At 40.1% G+C, this 26,608-nt stretch overlaps 2 long non-coding RNA genes across 4 annotated transcripts in view; both read right to left on the reverse strand.

The window, feature by feature from the left end:
* LOC141421688 (uncharacterized) overlaps positions 1 to 26,608 on the reverse strand; it is a 154,314-nt gene that overhangs the window by 32,338 nt on the left and 95,368 nt on the right. The gene's annotated exons all lie outside the window — the stretch shown is intronic.
* Positions 317 to 26,575, reverse strand: LOC141421689 (uncharacterized). Of its 2 annotated transcripts, XR_012446360.1 has the most exons (4): positions 26,197 to 26,575; positions 7,542 to 7,730; positions 2,094 to 2,297; positions 317 to 1,878 (listed from the first exon to the last, which is right to left on the reverse strand). It is a non-coding gene; the product is annotated as an uncharacterized lncRNA (long non-coding RNA). The 2 variants fall into 2 exon arrangements; XR_012446359.1 differs by having other exon boundaries at positions 317 to 2,297.

Below are 26,608 nucleotides of genomic sequence, written 5' to 3' on the forward strand. Positions count from 1 at the left end.
GGTCACCTCCATGGCAAATCCATCCCTGAGGGCCTACATGCAGCCCAAGCTCTGCTCTTGGAGCGGATAAGTGGCAAGAACTGCATCTTATCGTAATGACTCATGTCATATCTATTTCCAACAACAAACAAGAGGGCTTCTCAAAGGGCAGAGACTATTGCAGTTTCAGTTTGGGATTCCAAGGAGCCTAGCATGTAACAGGGACTTGAGTCCTAAGTGCTGAAATGCCAAGCACGGACACATGTATGAAAATGCAGACAGACACGTGGACAAGGCAGAAGAAGCAAGAGTGAAGGTGTAGACCCCACTGCCACAGCTCAGGCTCCTCCTTAAATGTCCTGTTAAATGACACTTTGGCTGATTTCAGAGACTGCAGTCATCTCTTACTCTGTACTGGGGAAATTTTAGGAACTTATTCTGGTGTTTTGGGGGACATTTGTTCATGGCACTGTTTAATGTAAAGTTAATATTTTAGGGATGATAGAACTTCTTTAAAAATGTTCTCTGATCTTTTGAATTGTAATTAAATCCATGTTCAAGGTTTTAAAATTCATGCTGTATAACTTATACAGAGTGTGGAAAGACTTTATAGAAGATTTATGTTTTTAATGAAGATTGGCAAAACATGATGTGATTAAAGAGCAAGCATATTTATTTTGGCAGCTGACGATCTAGGCCTAGTGAATTTTTCATCCTAACTCCCATTAAGCAAGAGGAGAAAGGTCTGAGCACAGGGTCTTTAGAATGAAGACTGAAAAGTGCTTTTAACATTATTACCACATAAATGAAGTTGGGTCTCAACATTTTACTGCTGAGCAATTGGAGAAATGAGAATTTCTTCCAGGCTGAAAGCTGCAGATATCTCTTATGACTCATCTCATATCTGAATTCTGAAAGTGTGGTATGCAGAAGGTGTTGAAGTCTCACATCCTCAATCCAGTTAACCCCTGTCAATTGAGAGGCAGGCTGGAGTTTTGTGGGGCAGTTCAATTCAGAATATGTTTTCTTGGACCCTTTGATAGTTGGGGTAGAATGATTTTTCATCTCTAAATTTTTTTGAATATAGACACGATTCTGTATATAAACAACAGCGACAGCCACCACACACACACACCCCTTCTTGTTGTCTATCACTCTGGGAAGCATTTTCTAAGCTTCATTTTTCTCCTTGTTAAGTGGGAGTGTCTGCCTGGCCAGATACTTATGCAGGAGTTGAATGAGTATATGTAAATAGCTTAGCACAATGTTGGACACACAATCATCAGTTAATAAACAGTAGCTGTTCTTGGGGAATGTGGATGTTACTAGTATTAACAACAACATAAGGGGAAGAGAATTGGTCTCAAAATCATAAAAGCTTAGTTTCACACAAGTAACTTCTTAACCCATTAGTTAACCTATTTTGCATACTTACCTTAGTTTGAGCTATAATTTTTTTCATTTGCACACAATGAGTTTGCCCCAGACAATTTTCTAACTTTATTATTTTTGATCCTGTGAATAAACTGCCTCATATAGTGAAGTCCTCTCAAGTCAATCTCTGCGGGCCCCTGTATCTCTCCTGAAATAATCTTGAACCATAGCCAAGTCTTGGGTCTGTCATTCTGCAAGGAGAACAGAACTCCACAGTGAAGGCATCATGGGGGTGCAGAACAACTGCAGAACTGTACAGAGAAAAAGACATCTTTGGACAATCATTTCCAAACTCAAGGACATACTGTCTAGAAATGTCTTTTGTTACTAGTAGGTACACAGATAAAATTCAGACTTATCTCCAAGAGATGCTGTTTCATTTTGAGTGGGAGAAAGAAGTAGGTGGCTTTGTCCCATAGCCCTTGTTGGAATTCAACAATCCTAACTTGGAAACAAAGTTTTCACCTGAGGAAATAAAATTCTCCAGATTAGCTTCATTGAAGGACAGGGAGCCATAACGGCATAATAATTACCCTTGAATCTGTGTGACTAGTAGCCTCCGCATAGCCCTTTGTCAGACATAACAATTGTAAAGTAGGTAAGGATGAATATTTCCATTGCCAAAAAGGAAAGCTGATTTTCAGAGAGGATGTGTGACTTGCCTGGGTCACAAAACTTACTAGGTTCTGCGATACACCAAAAATGCCCTGATTATGGGCTGTGTGGAGATCCTATCACTTCCCAACACACTGTGTCTGAGCAGCAGCAACTTTGCCTTCTCCACAGGCCACTTTGGAAAGTGACAAAACATTTTGGCTTCTCCATCAGACAGACTGCTTACAGCTTTCAAGGAAGGGTGCAGAAGGGCAGCTTCTCAAGCAGGCCTGCTGGATAAAAACAGGGGTAAGGGGAGGGGATAGTCCACTCTTATTCTCTGTCAAGAGGCTCCATTTTAATCCATATCAAGAATCACTTTTAAAGGAGTTGTTAAACTCTATACATTCCAATGTGCACAAGAGTCACTTATAAAGGGTCACACTCAATTCAAAGGCAGTCTTTCAGAATATTTTATGGAGACATTTATCTGCTTTTTATAAAGGAAAAACAGAGCATGTAAGCATTTTATTAATTGACTAAGTGAAATGCTACAAGAATAGGATCAGGTTCACAAGTCAGGAGAAAGATGATTCTTGGCTTACTTGTAATTTTGCTTAGTCAGTTCTGCAGATAGACAATAATGGCACACATCATTCCTCATTCTGATGTTTGTTTGGAAAGAAGGATCCCCTTGTGGCTTTTCTGCCATGCATTCCTGAGACTTTGTAGCCCAGGGGCTCTCAATTAATTTCCTCCTTCTTTGCCATGGGCATGGCTACAGCCATGGATTGTATGCTGGGGGAGGGAGCTACATCGTATGTGAATAGTGCTATCTTGGGAGGCAGGGTGAGAGGTGAGATTTGGAACTGGCAGAATCTCTAATGAGCTTCACCTGCCATGGTACCTGTTTGTGAGGACTCTCCTGATGGCACCGGGCCTAAAAGTGCCCCTGAGGTGCCTAGAAATATGGCTCTAAAACCTGGTACATCTCTGAACCCATTTATCCAGCTTCCTGAAGATAGGGGCTTGTTTATTTCAGCTCTAGAAGACTGGCCTCAAACTGGCTTTTCACACTACAGGTTTTAATCTGCCAATCTGCAGTTATTTGATTAATCATAATTCAAAGGCACCTGAATAAAAAAGCCTATGACAAACTGTAATGCAATCCTATTCAACCTCAGACAGACTGAAAGGTAATAATGACCTCCACTCACTGCTGCCAGGAGCATCTTCTCTGCAACCCATGAGTAGTTATTACTGTTTCCAGTTCACGGTTGAGGAGATAAGACTCAGATATGGGAGAATAATTTACGTTTATGTAGGAAGTAAAAGGGGGAGCTATATATAAAGCCAGACTCCCAGCTTTAAGCAACACTGCCTCTAGACGGACAGGAAAGAGCAGAGCTTTGAACTTAAAAAGAGATCTGCAACTTGGTATTAGCTCCTCAGTGTGACCAAATACTACTTTTTTCAGTTTCTTATTCACTGACTCCCTATATACTCTGATTTTTACCCCATACTCCAAAAATGCAATATACCCACAATTTGTCTTGCAAACATTAGGAAGTATATAAATAACTTGGAGAGAAAGAAAGTTAGAAAAGATTCATGGACCTGAGTTCAATCCAAAGTACCACAAAAAAATTAATGAATGTTTCATGGTGCTTTATATCAAACTGTATATGTATGCATGTGTGTACACCACTAACACACATATGCACACTGTGCCTCTTTGGAGGCCTCATGTCTGTTGACCAGGAAGAAGAGGGCAAGAGCTCTCTGCACATCAACAGGTCCAGCAAGTGCTGCCCAGAATAGCCTTGGCTGCCATTGCCTCGTCACATTACAGAGCAGCATCTTGGTTACTGTCCATCACCCGCCTAGCTGCTTTTTAACCTCCAGCTCTCCTCTTTCCTTCTCTTCTCACTTTTCTATGGATTAGCTCCCCGTGGCTAGCATGGCTTATTCCTACCCAAAACGAATCCCATATCCTCTCTCCTGCTCTGTGCTGGCCTCTTTGGATGTCTGCTTTGTTTTCCTCTTCTGATCTTTAGAGTACCCTCTGCACTTGCTTTCTTTCAGGTTATTAAGAATCGGTGTTAAATGAGGACAGCTGAGACCAGGAGAGCAGCTACCAGTTTTCTCCTGAGATGGATGCTGAAATGCCAATGCATAGCCTCAAAGATTTGCTCTCATTCCAAGCCCTGCCATCTGGGCTGATACTTGACTTCCTGAGTCTCAATTTTGTTATTTGTATGATAGATATAATAATCCTTTTCTCAAAGAGTTGGAAGAAGTTAATGAGGTAATTGTATAAACACTTAGCAGGTGACAGCAATTGAAAAAGTTCTAGCTATTATTACTATTATTATTATTATGTGACTTGCTCCTCACCACTCATGTGACATGGATCTTCCTTCATATCTGTGTCCCCAGTCCCCCAGTCATTTAAAAAATATATGTTGTCTCAATAACTTTGACAAGGTATTATTACCCCAATTTATAGTAAGTGAGGAGATAAAGTCACAGATGAGTTATGCAACTTTCCCAGGGTCACACCATTTATAAGAAAAGAAACTATTTCTTCTTTGGGGAAATAGTTACAGGCGCTTCCAGAGCCGTGAACTTTGCTACAGGCTGATCAAACTGTGATAATCAGATAGGGGCCTGAAGGTGGGGCACAAATGGAGAAGCAGGTAGGTAAACAGGCAACTACAGAATAGTGGGATAAAGGCATTCAAATAGGCAGCCAGGGACTTGGCGTGATACTCCCAGATGACAAGACTCCACAGCACATTGTTTTTCCATCATCACTGAGCTAAACACAAAAGAAGCTAGGCTATGTCTTACTCCCTGGTTCTGTAGGACACACTGAGAGAAAGAGTGATTCTGATGGGGGACCAAGGTGGCAATTAAGGAGACCATGTAAGAAACAATATGTAGCCTTATTAAGACAGGTTTTAGAAAAAGGAACACAGGTAGAAATGGGAGGAAAAGACATCCTAGGTGGTGAGTCTAGCCTGGGGAAAGGCACTGGGGCTGAAGTGCAAAGGACTACCACATGAGCACACATCAGTAAGGGAGAGTCTAGACCATAAGGAGTCTAGAGTGCCATGCTGGGGAGCTTGGACTTTACTCTCAAGTCAGAAGGGAGCCACCTAAGGGGCAGGTCAAGACTTGAGTTACTTGAAATGGCAGCATGTATGTGGGGGCTGCACAGGAGAGGAGAAAGTTTTAGGAAGGAAGACCCAAAGGGCATTATATCAATCTCTGGACTCCTGTGTGCCATGTGCAGGCCCTTTGTCTATCTGAAAAAATGGCCACATTGCCATTTTTGCTCACCTGCAGCCTCCCTTAGGGAGGGGGGCTCCTTTCAGAGCTTGAAACTGAAAGTAGGACACAAGCCCCCCTAATGACTTTGGCTTTCCCTTTAATCTAACACAGCTCTCCATTTTTACATTGCTTTCTTCTAAGAAATCCAAGCAGTGGCTCCAAGATAGTCACACCTGTTTCAAGCCTCTTGGCTCTTGCTCCTGCTCGTTTTTATGACTTACCTCATTTGCAACAGAACTACTCCTCTGCTAGCACATTCTGCATTTTGTCTATTTTACAGTTTGTGGTATACCATGAACATGGACCTGCAAGCTGTCTTCTTAAGCCCACCTCAAAACTAGAAAAAAAATAAAGGGAATCCAACACAAATGGTCTTTACTTGGGACCTCCTTTCAGTGAGTTTAGGCTGCAACAGAATCATCCAGCCTAACGAATGCAGACTACAATGTGCTCATCATCCCACAGCGTGTGGGACACCTCAGGGAGTCCTCAAGACACGCAATTAATTGTGCATAATTACGCCACAACAGAACCTAGTTAGAGTCTATAAAAACGTTCCAAGGTAATCTGTGTTTAATATTTTTTTCTGTTGCTTACAAACTGAATTGATTTGACAAAACTGCAAAAAGAAGTGTTTAAAAATAATTTTGAACATAATTTTTTTTTTCTTTTGCAGTGCTAGGGCTCAAACCCAGGGCCTTGGGCAGCTGGGCAAGTGCACTATCACTGAGTTACATCATCAGCCCATGTTTTGTTTTATTCTTTTGTTTGTTTTTCTTTTTGTTTTTGAGACAGGGTCTCACTGTGTAGATTAGGCTGGCCTTGAACTCTTCATCCTTCCACCTCAGCCTCCCAACTGCTGGATTACAGGTGTGTAATACCGCGTTGTGCTCAGAATGAAGTGTTTTAAGTCATTTTTTTTTTATTAAAAAGTAAACAAACTTTAACTAGTTCATCTCTTAGGACTGTATCTGGCTGCAAAAGAAACCCTGACTCAAATGACTTAAACAATACTTAGGGCATGTAACAGTGAGCTCAGTTTGTAGTTCCATGATGCCATCCAGGATCCAAGTTGTTTGCTTCTTTTTACTGTGACATCCTCAGAAAGCTGGCTTTACCAGATATAAGAGGCCATGAGCCCAGGGTCACCTCTTCATAAAGCCAGCCCAAAGGCAGATGTCTCTGCAATCAATCCTTTTCTGAGAACAAGGAGCCTTTTCCCAGAAGCCTCACAGATCTCTGAGATTTCATTTTTATTAAATCACATCACAAGCCCATGGAATCTCTAGGATTGATTTAGAATGATAAAGACTAATTTCTCAGCCTTTAGAGGGAACTTTACCCTCAGCAATAAAGGGTAAACCAGGCAGAGGTAAGGAGGAAAGGGGCTAACTGGCTGGTGTCAGCCAACAGGGTCTCCTCTGACTATCCTTTACTTTTCAATTTTCCCCTGACTTTTGGTTCAAATGTTTGGCTAATCCTTCTTTTTGTGTGGTGGTCCACATCCTGCTTTCTGATGCTAGGGAAAGTAATTTAAGCCCAGTGGAACTTACTATCCAATAAGAGAAAGCAGTGTCTTTTGCTATGGTAAATAAAATATACAGGAGATGAGGACAATAAAAAAAGAGAATTTATGTAGGAGGTTAAGACATATCAAAACAAATCTGCAATTGATGTTTTATCCTGGAGACAAGTTAAAAAGCAGGATCATCCATAGGGAAAAATAATCATCTCTGCTCATTAAACCTTAATAGCCAGAAGCTAGAAACAGGATTAAGATAGTGGTCACTATTAAAACATTTCTCCCAATTTCTTCCACTCTATTCTGGGAGGCCTTAGGAGGTGTCTGGTGTACACTTGAGAATGAATCCTTTCCCACCTTGATCTGCTGAGGCTGGGAGTTCCTTCAGTCATTCCTTCAAAGGTCTGATGCCTGCCACAGGCCCAGTTTCTCTCCCATGCCACCTCTTGTTCAGAAGTAGGCTCAGCATTAGCCTGTGCCCCCACTCAGCTACACTGCCTCTTCTGAGCTCTTGAGGACATCCGAGTGAGGGATGCTCTCTGTCTTCCCTAGAAACTCTGCTGAACCCATTCTTTGTAATGCAGCCTCTTCTCCAGTCCTGGGGACAGATCATGGGGTGGGGTTGGTCTCTCTGTGGGACAGACAAGGGCTGTACTAAGATAACCACATCACTTACCATTGACTCAATATCCTTGGACAATCTGGTGACTTTTTTTTTCTTTCCTTAGGATGAATTCCCACTTCCCTAAGGTTTTCTGGTCTTTCATGTACACAGGTCCGTAACTGTCCCCCTTTTCCTTCTTCTTAGGCAAGACCGAATACTAGGGAGATTACAGCTGAAGCAATTTGGGTAGAAGCCAAGTTCCTGAATTAAGAAAAAAAAAATGATGTAGTAGTATACACCTCTAATCCCCGTATTCAGGAAGCTGAAGCAGGAGGATCACAAATTTGAGGCTAGCTTGGGATATATAGCAAGACCATGTCTCAAAAAAATTAAACAAAAAATTGGATGCATACTTCAATTTATGTTGTCACTCCTTCCACCAAGAGATGGAGTCTTACCTCTTTATCTCCTTGCATGTGAACTTTGCCATGTGACTTGCTTTGGCCACTGATACATTAGCAAATGTGACAACGAGGCTTGAGAAGAGTGCAAGCATTGAGAGTTGCCCTCTTTTGCTGCTTCTGGAACCTATAGCTGGTGAAAAGCCTGTTAGATGGTGCACTGTTAGCCACTGTTAGATGTGCAAGTGGGGCCTTTTTGATCAACCCAGCTTCAGACTGACCCACCAGTGGTCTGTAGTCACATGAGTGAACCCAAGTATGACCTGAAGAACCATCAAGCTGAGGTCAGTGCAAACTGCCAATACCCAGAATCATGACTGCTATTTTAAGCCACTGTATTTTGTGTTGATTTGTTATGTAACAACAGATAACACACTGTTGGAAGACAGGAGAAGAAGTGTGTAACTGATAGAATAGGAATCTAAAGAGATTGGGGATAGATGAAATAAGCATCCATATTTGAATGATGAGATAAAATGTTAACGACTCTTTCAATTACTGAAATTCTATGATTTGATGAAAAGATTCCAATGTCCACAACAAATGTAATACATATAATGTAAATTAACATATGAAGACCATGTCTTCTCTTCTCCTCACTTTTATATTGTAAACCCAGTGATACACAACGTGTGACCATAATGAGATACTACTGGTTACCACATGCACCCATGTCACTGTTTCCTGGCTATACTGTGTTCTGAAACCCCTGTGGCAGCCCCTTTCTTGAGATGCGTGCATTTACCTCACATGAGTTCTCTCCAAATCTTGAATTAGAGCTATATGCACTAAAGAAAGACTTGAGATGTATATTCTGAATTAATTTTTAATAAAAAGATATTGAAATCACTTGCAAAGTCACATACAACCATAAAAGAATGTAGCCGCTATAACACTAAAGGAAATTACCTCTAGGCCTCCATCCAGTACAATGCAATTTTCAGTGACTAAGATGCCTTGCAAATAAGAGGCAATAATGGAAATGCTGACAAACCCATAACTCCCACTGCTGAAGGAATGGCAAGGAAAGACCAGAATAATAATGACACACTGTGAAGTATTTTTACCTAGTATTGGCAAGTGATAGAACAGACTTTCATAAGGACATTATTAAATTACAAATTGCACATCTAAATAATTTCTGAAAGTCAGGGGAAATGGCACTACTTAATTTTGGATATGATTCCATTTTGCTGTTGTTTTTGCTTACTGTTCCCAAGTCAGAGACTTGCCCAAATGGGATACCACCCTGTCCTGAGTTATATACCTGGTTTCCTACCTGAGGTCACAAGGCAGGGAAATACAGGAGGGGCCTGAGGCATCTTTGTATATAACATGTCAAATTAGGAACTGTGGGCCTGGGCTTCTGGGAAAATGTCCTTTCCCCCTGTCCTTCCCTGGCTTTGACACAGTTTTCTCTTTGAAGCATTGGGACATCGGAAAGATTCTCACCTCTGTTTGTGCACCACCCCTTCCACTTGCAAGTTCCCCAGGGCCTCAAAAGCTCTCCCCCTCCAGATACCCAGAGCTGGCCCAGCAGGAGAAGCCCAGGACTGTTTGAAAGTACAGCTGCCCTTATCCATTACACAATGTCCTCTCTTATCTTGCCTTTTTTTAGCCTGAAGGACAGAGACAGAAAGAGGAGTCTTGATTTTTCTTGTTAATCTGCTCCAGCTGGCAGTCTGTCCAACATGTGAAATCATTTGTGGATTTTTTTTTTCAAATGTTAACATCCCATCTTATGTAATTTTATGGGGCAGCAGGATGGGAATTCAGCTTAGAAAACATTTTGACCAACAATTTTTCAGACAAATAAAAATGAGGACAAGGAGGATGACTGTGCCCAACAAAATAAAATAGCCCACTCTACTAGAAATTTACATGAATGATGCTTTCCAAAGGCCACATTGCTTATCTGTTTTATAATGACCTAAAACCTCCTCCCCAAGTCTCTCTTAAGCTGCTTAGTTGCCAAAAGCCGAGTAATGTATGATCTAAGAACAGGTGGGTACACAGAAGCTCAGACTCAGAGGGAAGAGGGAACTCAGGAGGGAGGAACCATGTAAGTACGTAGAGACTGATGTATTGCAGCTGCAAGCCAAGCAGGGCCAAGGATGACTGGCAACCACCAGAAGCTAGGAAGACACAAGACTATCCACCCCTACAGGCTGCAGAGGGACCATGGCCATTTCACACCTGATTTTGGACTTCTGGCCTCCAGAACTGTAAGCCAATAAATTTCTGTTGTTTTAAGCTACCCAGTTTGTCACATTGGTAGGCAGCCTGAAAAAATAAATACAGGGAGTTTAGGCAACCAGCCCCCAGTCACACAGCTGGTGACAGGAGAACATACTTTGTGACTCTCTTTCCAGAGTACTGACTATTGTCCTGGGCATTATTCCTCTGAGGCTTACATGTAGGTTTTCTCTGTGTATATTTCTCACATCTTTTGTTTTTATTCTGGACTTCTATAATAACTTACTTTAAATAGACTTTTCCTGTCTCCTTCCACCATTTTTAAATAATTGAGACTTACAAGTAAGTTGAAAGGATAATTCAGTAAGCATACTTATTTCCTTCATGTTGATTCACCAACTAATATCTTGCCCTGATTAGTTTCCTCATCTTTCTCTCCATATGTTTTCTTTTTTCTCAAATCATTCAAAGGTTTCAAACATCATGGCATTTCACATCTAGCATATTTCAGCAGGTATCTCCAAAGAACAAAGGCATCCATTCTCTGTAACAATCAGAATTTAATGCCAATACAATGATGAATAAAATGATTATATTCAAATTTCTCCATTTGTTCCCTAATTGCCCTTTGTAGACAGTTTCTTCCCTTGTCTTCAACTTCTCTTTTCTTCCTTTTTGGCTCCAGCACCAATCATCCAGCCATCATCTCTCTTTACTCTCTTTTAATTTGGAGCATTCCCTTCACCTTATTTTTATCTTTTTTCTTTTCTTTCACAACATTGACTTTTTTGTTTGGTTTGGTTTCAGAAAGGTCTCACAAAGTGGCCCAGACTGGCCTTGGAACCCACAATCCTCCTGCTTCTATTCCCAAGTGCTGGGATTACAGAAGTACACCACCACATCCAGCTAACACTGGCATTTTTGAAGGGTCCAAACCAGCTGCCCTATACAACTTAAAATCCCGCTGTCTGAGTTTGTCTGCTTGTCTCCTCGGAGTAGATTCTGACATTGTTTGTTAAGAAATTCATACTGTTTTCCCACTGCATCTCACCAGGAAGAACATGTCAGTCAATAATCACCATTATTAATGATGTCAGCGTCACTGTTAGAGCTTCTCATTGTAAACATATCTTTTTTCCCAGCTATAGTTAATGAATAATATATGTGGGGGAAGTAATCTGAGAGAACACTTGTTCTTAACCACTTAATACAGTAATCCAAAGTTAAAAACAAATGTTGACTTGATGTATCGTTCCATAGCTGAAATGCCAACACATAACAAGCCATGCTTTGTTTACTACTTTAAAAAAAAATAAGGGTAAAGATGGGGTTAAGGTTAAAACTAACCCTTCTCATTTAAAAACAAGCAGCCTACAGAAATCTGAAGGTCACTCTTATGGCTTGACCAGCACATGCAATATTATCCAGGTTTTGGTCTCATCTAAGCTTGCTAACCCTTACTAAAATTTGCACTGAAGCTTAAGAAGGCATACTGAAAGTTAAATATATTAAAAAGCATAGTCCTAGGTAGGTCATCCCAATGCTTAAAGCACAAAATGACATTAGGTAAATCAAAGTTTGCTTCTCAGTGTGTCAAAGCTAGAGTATCAAGGACAGCAAAGAGCTTATTCTATTACTTTGCAGCAGGGTGGTATTTTCATTGCTGACTACCACAAAGAACATGAACTTGAGAAAGCAGGACAAAAATAGATCTCCACAGCCATGACAATCATTTCTGAGAGGTCAAATATACTCTCTGCTCTAACTGGAAGCTACTGCTTTGGTTATCAGGGTGACAACACTACAAACACACACTGAAGTCTCTGAGTGCATTTTAAACATGGTGTCAGGGTGTGTAAGACACCAAGCTCACCCTCAGGGCATCTCCACTGCACCAGAGGGCTGGCTCACTGTGGGATTCCTGTGGAATTCTTTCTGTATTGTTTTCCCCACTAGGCTGCAAGTTCCATGAGAAAAGGGCCATCATTCGTTTTATCTCCAGTGTCCAGACTAATGTCTGGCACACATCAGGTGTCCCATAGTTACAGATTGAATGAATTAATGGCTGAAAATAATGCTCTTCTAAGTTAGGTCACCTCAACTTTCCCCCGGACTTTCCAAAGGAGAAATGTAACCTCATGACTCCTCACCTCCTTTTAATTTAGTTATAAAATATGCTTCTCTGGAGTGTATGAAAGGGAATAAAAAGTGCCTCCTTAGTTTCTCTCAACCTCCAACAGTTCAGCTGGTCATTTCAGAGCAGCCAGACTTCAAGACACACCCCTGTGTGGCAGATCAGGTTATGACTGCACCCTTTGAGGCTACATACCTTTATTTTCTTTTTGCAAAGCAGGAACCAGGAAAGACTCACCCATCATCAGTGGTGAGTTCACTTCCTTCTAATATTTCCATTGTTGGGCTATGAAAGGTCACTGGGAAAGGGAAGTCTGAGGATTATTAATAGAGTGTGTAACTCACATAAGTACCTAACATTATTTCTTTACATGATTTTGTCTAGAAATCCTGATATATAATTTTGGTAAATTTGCTTAAATATATGACAATTAACCAAAGTAAATGACCTGCCATGTAAACATTAGCACACTTTGTTCATGTACAGATCCTTTAGTTTCAACGAACTTGAAAGAACCAACTAATCCACATGAATCAAGACCACCAGACTCAAAAGACCAGAGACCATAAACAGAAGAGAGAGGGCACAGGAAAGAGGAAACTTACAGAAGGAAACAGCAGTAATACAAATTAAATTGTAAGAAGAGAACAGTTTGGGCTTAGTGCATGCATATTACTTCTGTTTACCAGAGCCTTATAAAGGAAGGACTATTACCCCCACTGTACAGAGTGGGATAGGCTTGGTAGGGCTGTGACTTGACAGTAAGATGAACATGGATTTGAATGAAGAATGTCTGACCTCAGAGCTCTCTTGTTTGCACTTCCACAGGGATTGTATCCAAGTGAATGATGGAGATGAAGCCTCTTATTTACAGTCGTTGCCTGGCAAGTTTTCAAGGAAATCTTTAAACGATTCTGAAAGTGCATATGTTGGGAGGAACTCAAGGTAGATAAGTTCCTTTAAGGTCACCACCCCCAGAGTACAGATAAAGGGATCCTTATACTCTTAACATCCTTTTAATAATGTCTCTTTATAGTCTTTATGGTTCACCTTGAATCCTTCTTCAAAGATAACACATTCCCTACAATTACGAATATAGTTCAATTTCAGAGAGGGATCCACATGCAAATGGATCAAAAACTTTGCTACGGTAGGTAAGTTAAATGAGGATGCTGGGTCCACGCTGCCTTCAGCATGGCAGAGTTAACGATTCCATTACTGCTCACTTGCTTAGACACACAGATCCAATGGTGCACTCTTCCTTCCCCTCGTGAAAAATTAGGGGTGGGGGAAGCTCTATATATAAGGTTCTTTTTCTTAACCTAACACATAGAAGGAAGTGGAATGCTTACATTCTCCAAGCCTAATTTTATCTAAACTCTGTAAGATTGTAGGAGAGTGGAAAATCCTTTCCAAACCAGCTCCCAGGCTGGCAACAGCACTTTCCACATGCGGTTCACATTCTCCACCACTGGGGATACAGGTTTTCTCTCTTGCTTCTCACCTATCCTAATACTCCTCCAAAACACATACAAGAAAAGCATTCAAAACCAGTTGTAAAAAGGGAAGCATATATATGTTCCTTTCTTGAAAATTAATTTCCCACTAACACAGATGTGGTCAAGTGGCTGGCAGGTCAGTAGCCAGAGCTCATTTCTGAAGAAGTATGTGCCCTTCAACCCCAGCTCACATGTAACCATCCATAACAAGGCTCCTAATCTTTTGGATTTGAAAGAATCTCCTTTCCGAAAAATGAAGATTGCCAAGGTTCATTTTGCTATTAGAGAAACACAACAGAAAACAAATACAAGTAAAAATTTCAGGCTAAATAATTTTTAAGTCATAAAGTTAGCTTATGAAATTTAGCTTATTATTGTTTTTTTAAATCACTGTCCCTTTCCATTCTACTACAAGTCAGTGGAAACTCTATTATTATTGTAGGACCCGCATTTGGAGAGGACTAGTCTTGAAGACAATCTTTCCGGTTATCTCTCCTTCCCACTACCAAACAGAAACAGTCCATAATTATTCCTATTAATATTCATCTGGCAGTTCCACCACAAGTTTTTAAAAGCATAAATATTGTGTCTTACTCTTTTTGCCGTTTGCAGAACACAGCACAAACCCTAGAACACAGAAAGCATTCTAAGAGTATTTACCAAATATATCAGCACATAAGTTAGTCAAATGTACAGTTTCTTTCTCTAGACAAAACTGATCATGTCTTTGTAAACTGGCATATGATAACAGGTCCTAGAAGTCCTAGAGATGTAAAGAAAGTTATAAGAATATTTAAATGCCAAATTGTACATGTATAAGTCACATTAACTTATACATGTTTCAAATTAAAATGGAAAGTCCAGATGCAAACTAGAGTAAAAATAATGAAAAGAAAAGGTGATAATCAGCAGCACATGAGATCCTCTGTGTTCATTTATCCACATCATTTATTAGTGAGTCATGGATTTCTGGGCTGAACACTGAATACTGAGCCCACAAGTTCCCTGAAACCAGGAACACATTTTCTAATTTGTTTCCCTGACAAAATCTGGCTACAGTTCAACAATGCAGTAAAATTATGTTCCATAAAAATATCTTTATGGGTTTTCTCATAACATTGACAATTTCTCCCTTATGGGGGTAGAATCAACAAAAACTTTTATCCTTTCTGTGTTTCCCATAAACTTAAAAAGAACAATAAAGTAAAACTATAATCAATTGTTTGTTATACTACCAAATTCAGAGAATGTAAGTATACATAGTTATGTTAGCTATTATTTGAACTCCTGAGAGATAGTCAAAACTTCAATTGCTTAGTGTTGGTTTAAAGTTCAAATTTGGATTTGTGAAGCTACACAAAGCTTTCTGCATGAAATTGTAACACCACTATCAAATGTAAGCAGGATTAGAAGACTGGAAACACAGAGTATCACACTTGCTGATGCTCGTTGCCCTAGTCTTCAAGATGAAAGGAATCAAAACAGCCTTGGGTGCCAAACCTAAGCATGCTGGAATCCAATGCTTCTATAAAGAAAGGCAACATTGTGCAGGCTCAGCTCCACTATTTACTCACTGTGACTGGTAACCTCCAAGAAGACCCCCAATGGGTCCTTTTTGCTAGAATTCATACCCTAGTGAAATTCCTTCCAAAAATTTACCAGAGGTAGTTTGTGTGACCAATAGAATTCCTCAGAATTGATTGTATGTCACTTCAACGATTCTATGTCCACAATGGAGCTTCCGTCTGGGTCTCTCTTTTTCTCAGATCACTTACTCTGTTTACTCTATGAGCAGCCCTACAGAGAGGCCCAGGAGACAAGGAATAGAAATGTTCTACCAACAGCCAAGGAGTGAGCTCCCAGCATACTCTCTAACTTAAGTTGTACCTTCAGATGACTGCAGTCCTGGCTGACAGCTTGACTGCAACCTCACAGGATCCTGAGACAGAACTGACCTAGTTGCTCCCAGAATCCGAACTCAGAAATTGAGTGACATAAACATTTGTTGAGCTAATTTAGGGGGTGATTTGTTATCCAGCAATAGATAATATACCCACTGTGATCTTGGGCAAGTTAGATAGATTGGGCCACTGCTTCTTCATCTATAAAGTGGGGACTAATATAAAAAAAAAAAATATATATATATATATATATATACACTTACTCTTCTTTGTTTCAGAATAAATTTATGAGCATTTTCAGGGATGTTAATAACATATAGGGATGTTATTAATGTATACATAAATTAATAGCAGCATAAATTAAAACAGAAGGGAGGGACAGAAAAACAAGGGTAGGGGTATATAAAACAGAAATAGAAAATAATATATTACACATATTTTATAGCTGGGACATAACTGGCTCTGAAACTTTGAGCAACTGTTCCTACCTCCTCCTCTACCCCTTTGTACATACAAAGATACAGGTATTTATTTATTCAGTTCAGAGTTCAGAAACTTAAAAAAGAAAATCCAATTACTTCAGGACAGTTATCCTCAGCACTAAAATGGATGGGAATTTTCCTAGGGTGCTGCTCTAAAGCAGATATTGTGAGCAGCACAAACTGATGTTTTACACCTATTGGTAGTTTAATGAGATGAGATGATACGTAGTTCCTCAGTTCATGTGGGCCCATACTAGCTGTCATGAATTGAGTAGTTTCTCATTTTATGTGGGCCCATACTAGCTCTCATACAACAGTCCCTACTATGACTCCTACATGCTCAGTGTGAGGCTGTGCCAGTGCTATGGCTCACTGCCAAAAAAAATGTTTCCCTTCACAGACTAATACTTTCCATGTTCATAAATAATAAAAATGGCCCATCTTCTGCTATAAACTTAATGGAAATAGCTTTGGAAAACCCTGGATATTCTGAATATTTTTTTCATATTACTCTAATCTCAATAAAGGAGAAACTCAGTGGACATAAATGTCCATCCTCATGGCCACCCACGAGCAAAGCTTTGGGCCTCTTTCACCCTTTCTTATTTATGTTGCTACCAACTCCTGACTTTTTTTTTGTAACATCTCTTCCCTTCTTTACAGCCTCACTTGTATTGCTTAGCTCTGCATTTGAACTCTTCACTCCTGTAGACAACAGCCATCAGCTTTTCCCAAGAGCCCTGGTGCCTATCATTGTCAGAGCACTTTTTCTCTTCTTTCTTTATGATTCAGTCAAGTGCCAATATGGGTCCTGACTTCAGGAGGAGGAAATTCAATACCCTTAAAATCAAACACCTCTGAGAATCAAGATCCAGCCTTATGCCCCAACTCTACCTTCTGCTTTTCACTCAACACAGCTCCTCCACTCAGACTTGCCCCTGCTCTTCTCTGGACCTTTCTGCACTGTAATTCCCACCTCACAGTTAAGCACCATTGCCACTTCTTTTCTGGACCTCAATCCCATTCGCTAAACCTCGTTCAGATTCTAGCTCAGATCATTAATTAAGTCTCAGAGCTGGAGTTATGCTGTCCAGTTATCAACCTCATCTATGCATCATGGATGTACCCAGCCAGCATTTACTAGGCACTGACAGGTTCAGTCCAGAAAGAGACCACAGCTGATGCAGAAGACTGGCAGGCAAATGGTCACATGTAAGAACAATGTTCAACACATGAACAACAGTTGTCAGCACTTTTTTTTTTGTCATTTGTTGTCTAGATTCTATGTGAATACCTCCAGCAACAGGAAAATCACTGTCTAAAGGAACAGCTAATTCCATTTTCAGGTAACTATAACCACATTAACTTACCACACCGAATATAACTGCCCCACATTTATTCTAGTTTCTTCAGAGTTCTCAAAGATAAATCTAATTTTTCATAGGACTGTTGTCGTATTTGAAAACCATGCCACGAATATCCCTAAACTTCTCATATATTCTGATTCTAGATTTTCTGACCTGCTGCTCCTGCAGTCCTCCTGTGGCTATACTGCAGATTTTGTATACCTTTTAAAGCTGGAAGGGATTCACTAAAGCAAAATGGAAGGAGACTATCACTTCTTTTGTTCTTATCTGAATGCAACCTGTTACCCATCTACCTTTGGGGTACAGAAGGGGTACCCTCAATACATTGTTGCCTATAGACAATCACAATTTTCAGTGATTCCTTTTTTCTTTCACATACCATCTAAGTGATCTCTCTCCCAAAAGCATGTGGTACAAATGTGAATTGATCATGCTAAGACTTATTGCATTCTGCCTTATATTGGCAGTTAATTATTTTAGCTTATTATATTTATGCTTTCCACCTAATAGTAGGTTTCTTAAGGGTAAAGATATTTTTATTATTCCTATTTTCCTTTAATAAGTATATGAGTATTAAGTAAATGATGTCCACACCACAATTACCAGAACCTATGGCTATATGGCATTACATAACAAAGGAGAATTATGGGTACACATGGAACTAAGGTTGCTAATCAGCTAATCTTAATTATGCTGGGTTATCACAGCAGCCCCAATGTAATCACAAGGGTCCATTAAAAAGGAAGGAAGATGACACATCAAAGGAAACAGCTACCAGAATGAAAAGACAACCTACAAAATAAGAGAAAATCCTTGCCAGCTGTTCATCAAAGGATTAATATCCAGAATATATAAAGAGCTCAAAAATTTAAAACACCAAAAGAACAAATAAATGGAGAAATGAATTGAACAGACAGTTCTCAAAGAAGAAGTACAAATAGACAATAAACATATGAAGAAATGTTCAGCATCCTTAACCATAAAGAAATGCAAATCAAAACAATGCTGCGATTCCATCTCACCCCAGTCAGAATGGCAATCATCAAGAAAACACACAAATGCTGGTAAGGATTCAGTGGTAAAGGGAACCCTTATACAGTGTTGGTGAAAATTGTAAATTAACACAGCCACTTTGAAAGTCAGTATGGAGGTTCCTCAAAAAACTAAAAATAGAATATGATCCAGCCTTACCACTCCTGAGCATATATCCAAAGGAATGCAAGTCAGTATACATAGAGATACCTGCACACACATATTTATAGCAGCACTATTTAAATAGCCAAAATATGGAATCAGCCTAGGTGCCCATCACCTGATGAATGGATAAGAAACTACTGTGTGTGTGTGTGTGTGTGTGTGTGCAGTATTATTTAGCCATAAAGAAAAATATTTGTCATTTGCAGAAAATGGACGGAACTGGAGATTTCATGTTAAGCTAAATAAGCCAGACACAGAAAGACAAATATGGCAAGTTTTCTCTCATGTGTGGAATCAAGACTTAAAAAAAATGACAGGAATGTAAAAGGGGGACTTCTGGGTGGGGGACCAGAAGGAGAGGTGAGGATAAAATGGGAGGGTGATGGTGGAAGATAAATATGGTCGAAGTACTTTATATATATGAAAACAGAATAATGAAACCTATTGAAATTGTAAAAAAAAAAAAAAAAAGAAGGTGAGGGAGGAGATAAGAAAGAGTAATGGGGGTGAATTTCTCAAAGTACACTATATAGCATGTATGAAACTATTACAATAAAAATGCTTCATACAATTAATATGCACTAACAAAAAATTCAGTGAACATTTTGGAGGCAATTGGAACCAAAAAACATGTTCTTCTATATAACACCGGGGCGGGGGTAGGGAAGAAGGGTAAAGAAAAGTCAGAACTATAGGGTGATTAGAAGATGCTACTCTACTAGATGTAGAATGGAGAAGGCAGACATGAGAGAAGAAGCAATAAAGCTGCAAGGAAAACGTATTATCCCCTAACGCCTCCAGGATGTAAAAAGCCCTGCTGACGCCTTGGCTGCAACCCAGTGAGGACCCTGTGAGGCTTCTGAGCAGTACCAAAAGCTAAAATGCATGTTGCTGCAAGCCATACAATTTATAGTAATGTTATAGCAGCAATGGTGAACTAACTTTAGAGCTAACATGAGCTGTTATTTGTCAGCCACCATTTGACATTTTCAGTCATGTTATCCCTAGCCCTAACAACACATCTTAAGATTTTTTAAAAAGCAGAAGTCAAAGCTATTGGGTAAATTTTAAAAGATTATTCAGCTAGTGAGATGTGGAGCTAGGATCTGAATTCAGGTCTCTGTGATGCCAACTCATACTCATCTTACAAAACCAAGATACTTTAAGAAGGGATAAAAATTACAATGTAGATGTTATATCCAAGTAATTGGACAAAAAAATTCTGATTGGAGTCCCAGAGCCCATTGTTCTTAGCAGAAACCAGACACAGAACTCAACAGCTGTTTTTGGCCTTCCTTTTTAATTCACTGTCTTCTTGCATTCCTTAAGCTTTTCTCTCACCTGTTAGTACTGCTGAAAAAACAAAAGTAACATTTTAAACTGAACACTAATGTTTGTTTTGAGAAAATCAAATTGTTCATTTCATACCAATCAACTACAGTTTTATCAGTAGGATGCAGATTCATCTAAAATATTTACAGTTTGTACTTTCCAAGGAAAATATGCTTTTATAGAGCCACATTTGGTTATTCTAAAAAACCATAACCAAACTCTGCAGTGCACTGACAAGAGTGGCTGTTCAGTAGTGATACACTTAGCTATACAAAATCCATCCCTGGTTATCCAAGCACTGGTGGAAATCCTGCAATTATAAGGATACAGTTTGATCTCAAATCCATAATGAAAATATGGAACTTTCTATACTTCCCACAAAGCTATAGTTAAATCCTAAATCTGACACAACCCTTTTAGAAAACCTAACAAATGGAATACAAGGTAACACGTTCATTCATTTATGAAATAGTCTCAAAGCTTTTACCCATTGCAATAAGACACTTTTTTGTTCATTTAAGATGAGTTCACCAAAGGGGATTAAGGACCTTAATATCAGACCCAAAACCTTGCAGTTAGTACAGGAAAGAGCAGGGATACTCTGGAAGCAATAGGAATAGGCAAGGACTTCCTCAGCAGAACTCCAGGAGCCCAGCAACTAAGAGAAAAGATGGACAAATGGGACTACATGAAATTAAAAAGCTTCTGCACAAGAAAAAAATGGTCTCTAAACTAAACAGACCACCCAGAGTGGGGGAAAAATCTTTGCTAGCTATACATCAGACAAAGTACTGATAACAAGAATATGCAGGGAGCTCAAAAAACTAAACTCCCCCAAAATAAATGAACCAATAAAGAAGTGGGCAACTACACTAAACAGAATTTTTTCAAAGGAAGGAGTCCAAATGGCCAAAAAAACACATGAAAAAATGCTCACCATCCCTGGCCATAAAGGAAATGCAAATAAAAACCACACTAAAATTCCACCTCACTCCTGTTAGGATAGCTATCATCAAGAACACCACCACCAACAAATGTTGGTGAGGATACAGGGGAAAAAGGAACTCTCATACACTGCTGGTGGGAATGTAAGCTAGTACAACCACTTTGGAAAACAATATGGAGGTTTCTTAAAAAACTAAACATAATGACCCAAACATTGTATGCACATATGAATAAAAGAAATTTAAAAAACCTAAACATAGATCTTCCATATGATCCAGCAACACCACTCCTAGGGATATACCCAAAGGAATGTGACTCAGGTTACTTCAGAGGCACCTGCATACCCATGTTTATTGCAGCACTATTCACAAAAGCCAAGCTATGGAAACAGCCAAGATGCCCCAATACTGATGAATGGATTAAGAAAATGTGGTATTTATGTACAATGGAATTTTACTCAGGCACAAAGAAGAATGAAATTTTGTCATTTGCAAGTAAATAGATGGAACTCGAAACATCATCTTAAGAAGTTAGCCAGGCTCAGAAGTCCAAAAACCGCATGTTCTCCCTCATATGCAGATTATAGACTTGAAACAAATGCAGTAATATTATTGGACATGGGTCACACACTAAGTGAAGAACGTGTACAGGAGGAATAGGGAAAGGGAAGGAAACCTAAAACTTGAATGTGGTTGATGTGCTCACCATAGAGAGAATAAAGTAATCTTAAACTGGCAGAGGCCACTATGGGAAAGGGACTAGGAAGTAGTGAAGAGGTCTGGTAGAGATGAACCAACGTGGACTGCAATACACATGTGCATGGAAGCAACGCTAGGAATTTCTCTGTACAGCTATCTTTACCTCAAACTAACAAAAACACTGTCTTTCTTATTATCCCTTATGTTTTCTCTTCAACAAAACTGCAGAACAAGAGGGCAGAAAAGGTTCTGCCTAGAAGCGGGTGTGGGGGTGGTGGCCTAAACAACGTATATACATGTATAGTGCCTTAGAGTGAAAGCTCTAGGAAAATGACTCCATCACTTCCTACTTACATGATACTAGAGCAAATTACTCATAGAGACTTTCCTCTCCGATGTAATAGATATAAGACTAATATCTACCTCCTACTAAGATATTGCACTAAGATAAAGGAAGCACTCACTATCTGATACATCTCACTACATACCTACTTACTGGTAGGTAAGAGAGACATGGTCCTTGCCCTTGAGCCATTCACACTGTAGTAGTTAAGCACAGAACTATAGCTATTGAGTTTTGAGGTCACAGCACGGGGACTCCTGCTGAATTCTATGAATTGACAGGACCTGCCTTAGAGGTACCCATGACTTGGCATGTATTGTAAATATACCCCAATCCTGACATGCCCCAAAGTCTCAGCTCCCTTAAGCTCTCCCTCTACCTCATACTGTATTTGGGGAATCAATCTACAGAATCACACTGAATGAAAAATTAATTTTGTTAGATGGTTTGATGATCAGGCAGTAATATCAAGCTACCCTTCATTCCTCCTCTCTCACCCATGCATGTCATCCTTAGCAACTGAAAATTCCCTACCAGGGATTTTTGAATTATCAATAGTTCCTCACTTCCAATGGTTCCACTTATTATGGTGTGAAAATGATAACACATTCATTAGAAACCATAGTTCAAATTTTGATGTTTTCCTGGCCTAGCAATATGGGATATAATACTCTTGGTGTTGGGCAGTGGCAGTGAGCCACAGCTCCCAGTCAGCCTCATGATCATGAGGGGAAACAAATGATACTCCACAGGATAGTGTGTTGCTAAACTATGATATTCAGTAGATTAGATATATTCAATATATTTTCCAGTTTTGATAGGTTTATTGTGGTGTAACACCATTGGAGGCAAAAAGCATCTGCATGTGTCAGTCTCAGGTCCACAGACATCTAGTCCTCTTGCTAAAAGCACCTGAGCAGTTAACTATTTTTCCTATTCTCTGCATATTCGATGAATACACAGAAACTTCCTGCCACTAGCTGGAAGACTTCTGTCCTTAGTTTTGCAAGAGAACCTTTACTTATTTTTCCCCTTGATAATTGTATTGACTCTTGGAATCTGATACATACATATTTCTTTCAAATATAAAATAAGACAGACAATGTCCTAGAACAGCCTCTGGTCTGAGCCACAACACATGTTCTTGTTTCTTTCAAATAGATGATTTGTCAATCTCATTGCATAACTCCAAGTTACTTAATTTCAAAGAAGCAACTCAACACTGACATAGTAAGAAACCATGTACCCATCACCTAATTACTAATAACTCGCTGATTTCCTAGCCAAGACCTGTAAGGAAATGGGAAGTGTGGAGAACCAGCCTCTCTTTCTTCTGATTACTGATTTTGGCAAAAGTCACACCGTAAGTCAGCAGCCATCACGTTGACAGCATCTCAGATCCATATGCCAGTCTATCTGAAGCTTCCTGGCTGGCACTGCTGAGGGACCATCTCTGTTGTTAAAAGCTAACCTCCAATATCCCTAAGGGTCTTTTCATCTGCTCACAAGAACATCAAGTCAATCTGGTCAAGCAAATGTTCATTTCTAGGGTTTTTTGTAGGGCAAGAGAACAATTAAATGTTAAGGGTCACATTCGAGAACTGCCTTTGCATTTCTGGCATCACAGAAAGCATTGTGTAGACAAAAAGATATTTCTGAATGATGCTTTCTCTCTACCATACTACTTTTGAAGTGCCTGTTCCTTCTCTATAACAACCCTGGGTTGCTTCAGTGTCACTTTGCAACACCTTCTAATGTTGAGGTATCAACAGGTGTTCTGGTGGCTAAAACAGTCTGTGAGAGCACAGCAAAAAACCCAAGGTCCTGTCCTGCCCCTGGTCACATGCCTATGTGATAATTGCACTCCTAAAGTAAGTGAACTGGAGCTCCATCTAGAAACAGGAACAAGGCCAGGCCAGAGGGGAGTCAAGGTTGGGAAACTAAAGAACCTTCCCCAGTGTGCCAGCAGTTGGGACTGGCACTTTATTTATAACATGCATGTCACTCAATCTTGCAACTGTGCAACTAGAGAACAGAACTTACACCTCTAAAATGAGATTATTTCAAAGTCATCACTTTGGGAAACTATCCTGATTCCAGAAATACCTTGGGATTCAATCTTGATGACAAATTCTTTTGATTATATTTATGGTGGCAAATACCAGTTTTTTGAGAATGGGTATTAATTTCAGAAAAAGCCAGATCATTCAGAAGTGAGAAGAGTAAGATGGGGAAATCCATGCTTTTCTAGGATAAAACCAAAGTATCGGTTATAGTGAAATAAGCTAGCATGTCCTGTGCAGACCTGAAAACAATTTGAAAGGGGATTTAAAAAGTCCTCTGAGGTAAGTGCTCAAGCATGTAATCTCAGCTACTTAGGAGGTAGAGGTAGGAGTACTGTGGTCCGAGGCCAGTCCAAGCAAAAGCACAAGACCCTATCTGAAAAATAAATCAAAAACTGCTGAGGGTGTGGCTCAATTGGTAGAATGCTTGCCTGGTAAGTTGAGGCCCAGAATTCAAAACCCAATACCACCAAAACAAGAAAAAAAAGAAAGGCGGCTCTGGCTGAGGGCACTGTCAGTGTGTTATACAGGTATATGCTACTAAAGTAATTTGCAATGGATTTATGAATTCTGAAGTCTTATTACTGTATTCACAACTACTAAGAAAATGTTGGTGGGTAGAAGATAACAGAAATCATAAACTTTTCTGGGTTCTCAAGGCAGAAACTCTTTTTAGCTTCAGTTAACTGGTCTCCATGACTGCAAAGGAGGAGCTAAGAGGTAGTGACACTCAGGTAAATTAAACTAAGGTTTAAACTAATTTTACTCAGGTAAATTAAACTAATCCTAAGGTTCTAAGATTCTCTGTTCTATTAATAACATTAGCTCTAACTATAGAACATATTGCACTTAGGAACCCCATAATATAAAACAATAACTTGACATATATATAATAATAACTAATAGTTATATAACACTTGTAAAATGAGTTTATGTGCATGTATGTCATTCAATAAGCCCTGTGAGGTATTACTTTTTTTATTCCTACCTTATAGAGAGAACTCCAGCACAGCAGAGGTTGCCAGAGACCATACAGTAAGCTGCAGAGCAGACTGCAACCCAGGCAGCCTGACTCCAGCTACGCTACCTATGCTATACCATCCTATGCTGCCTCAATGAGACAAGAGAAAACCAGATACACAAATGAGATATTTATTAGAAAGTGAATTAAGGGCACTTGCAATTTATGAGAAGCTTATTAAAGAAGCAAAATCTAGGGGGTGAAGTGAAATAGAGGCAGCTTGAAAGATCTAGGAGTTATGAATAACCAGTTTGGGTATACAAGTTTTCCCTTTAATTATATAAAAATCAGGTAATTCAGGAGTAATAAAACTCCACAATAGTGTTAATATGACAGCTTCTATATCTAGTTCACATCACTTTTTACACTTTATAAACTAGTAAACAGATATGTAATACATTAAGGTCAATTCATTAACACTAAGCAGGGTAAGTGCAATGATCTACCCAAGGAAGCCAAGGATACCCAAGGATATCATCTCCAAGGAAGCTTTTAGAAGCCACTGCTGTGTAAAGATGCGATCTATGTGAATGGAGATAAGAAGCTTTTAGAAGCCCCTATCCCACAAAAAAGGGGTATGTGTGGATGGGGGTAAGGGCAGAGCCCTGCGGTCTTCTGTTTAGTCGCATCCCGTGTCCATGCCACCCTAAACCTAACCTCATCTCACAGATGTGGAAACTGAATCTCATAGAGGAGCAATGTATCTCACTGGGAATGACTGACGGGTTTCTCTGACCCTAAATCCAGTGCAAGGCTGCACTCTTTTCCTTGTAACCAGGACAAAGGAGACAATACCGATTTCAAAGTCCTTCAGAGAACATCACCATACACTGTACAAGAGAAACAATTCCTTCAGCAAACTTTCTTTCGCTGCTCTTTAGACCAGTTTCCTTTCTGGAACAGGAGGAGCATCCATTATCCGGTTAACACTCTTAAAATCTGCAACTTGATGGTGACTGAACGAAGCATGATACTTCGAGATTCTCTGTCATGCCTAACATCACATGCCGGGGTGAACGGTAAGGAGTTTAGTTTCCCGTTGGGCTGAGAGTCGCTCCCAAATTCTACCCTAAGTAGTCTGCACATACCGACTATGGTAGGCAAGACCATCAGACCGGCCTTGCAAGCCACGCGTTTCCCGCCGAGGTGCCAGGGATTCGCGGAAGCCAGCCTAGCGGGGGAGTAGCTGGTTCCCAGGGGCCCACGTGCAGAAGTACTGGGACCAGCCCAGAGGCTTCCTGCTTCTCAGGCTAGCTGCCAACATAGTCAGCGCCTTGCAACCCTGGCTACAGTAGCTCGCCCTCACCGCTAATAGGGTGGGTCACGTGAGCGGGAGCGGGGACCCAATAGGCGGCCTGCGCCCAATGGAAGGGATTGTCTGACCCCCGTGACGTCACAAAGTTGGCGGGGAACAAGCTGCTCTTCCGCCCCCGCTCCCCCCGCCCGCTGTCCGCTCTCCACTGCCCCGCCCACTCGCCAGGCCGAAGCCAATCAGGAGCG

This window comes from Castor canadensis, chromosome 3, assembly GCF_047511655.1.
Source record: "Castor canadensis chromosome 3, mCasCan1.hap1v2, whole genome shotgun sequence".
In the NCBI taxonomy this organism is placed as follows: domain Eukaryota; kingdom Metazoa; phylum Chordata; class Mammalia; order Rodentia; family Castoridae; genus Castor; species Castor canadensis.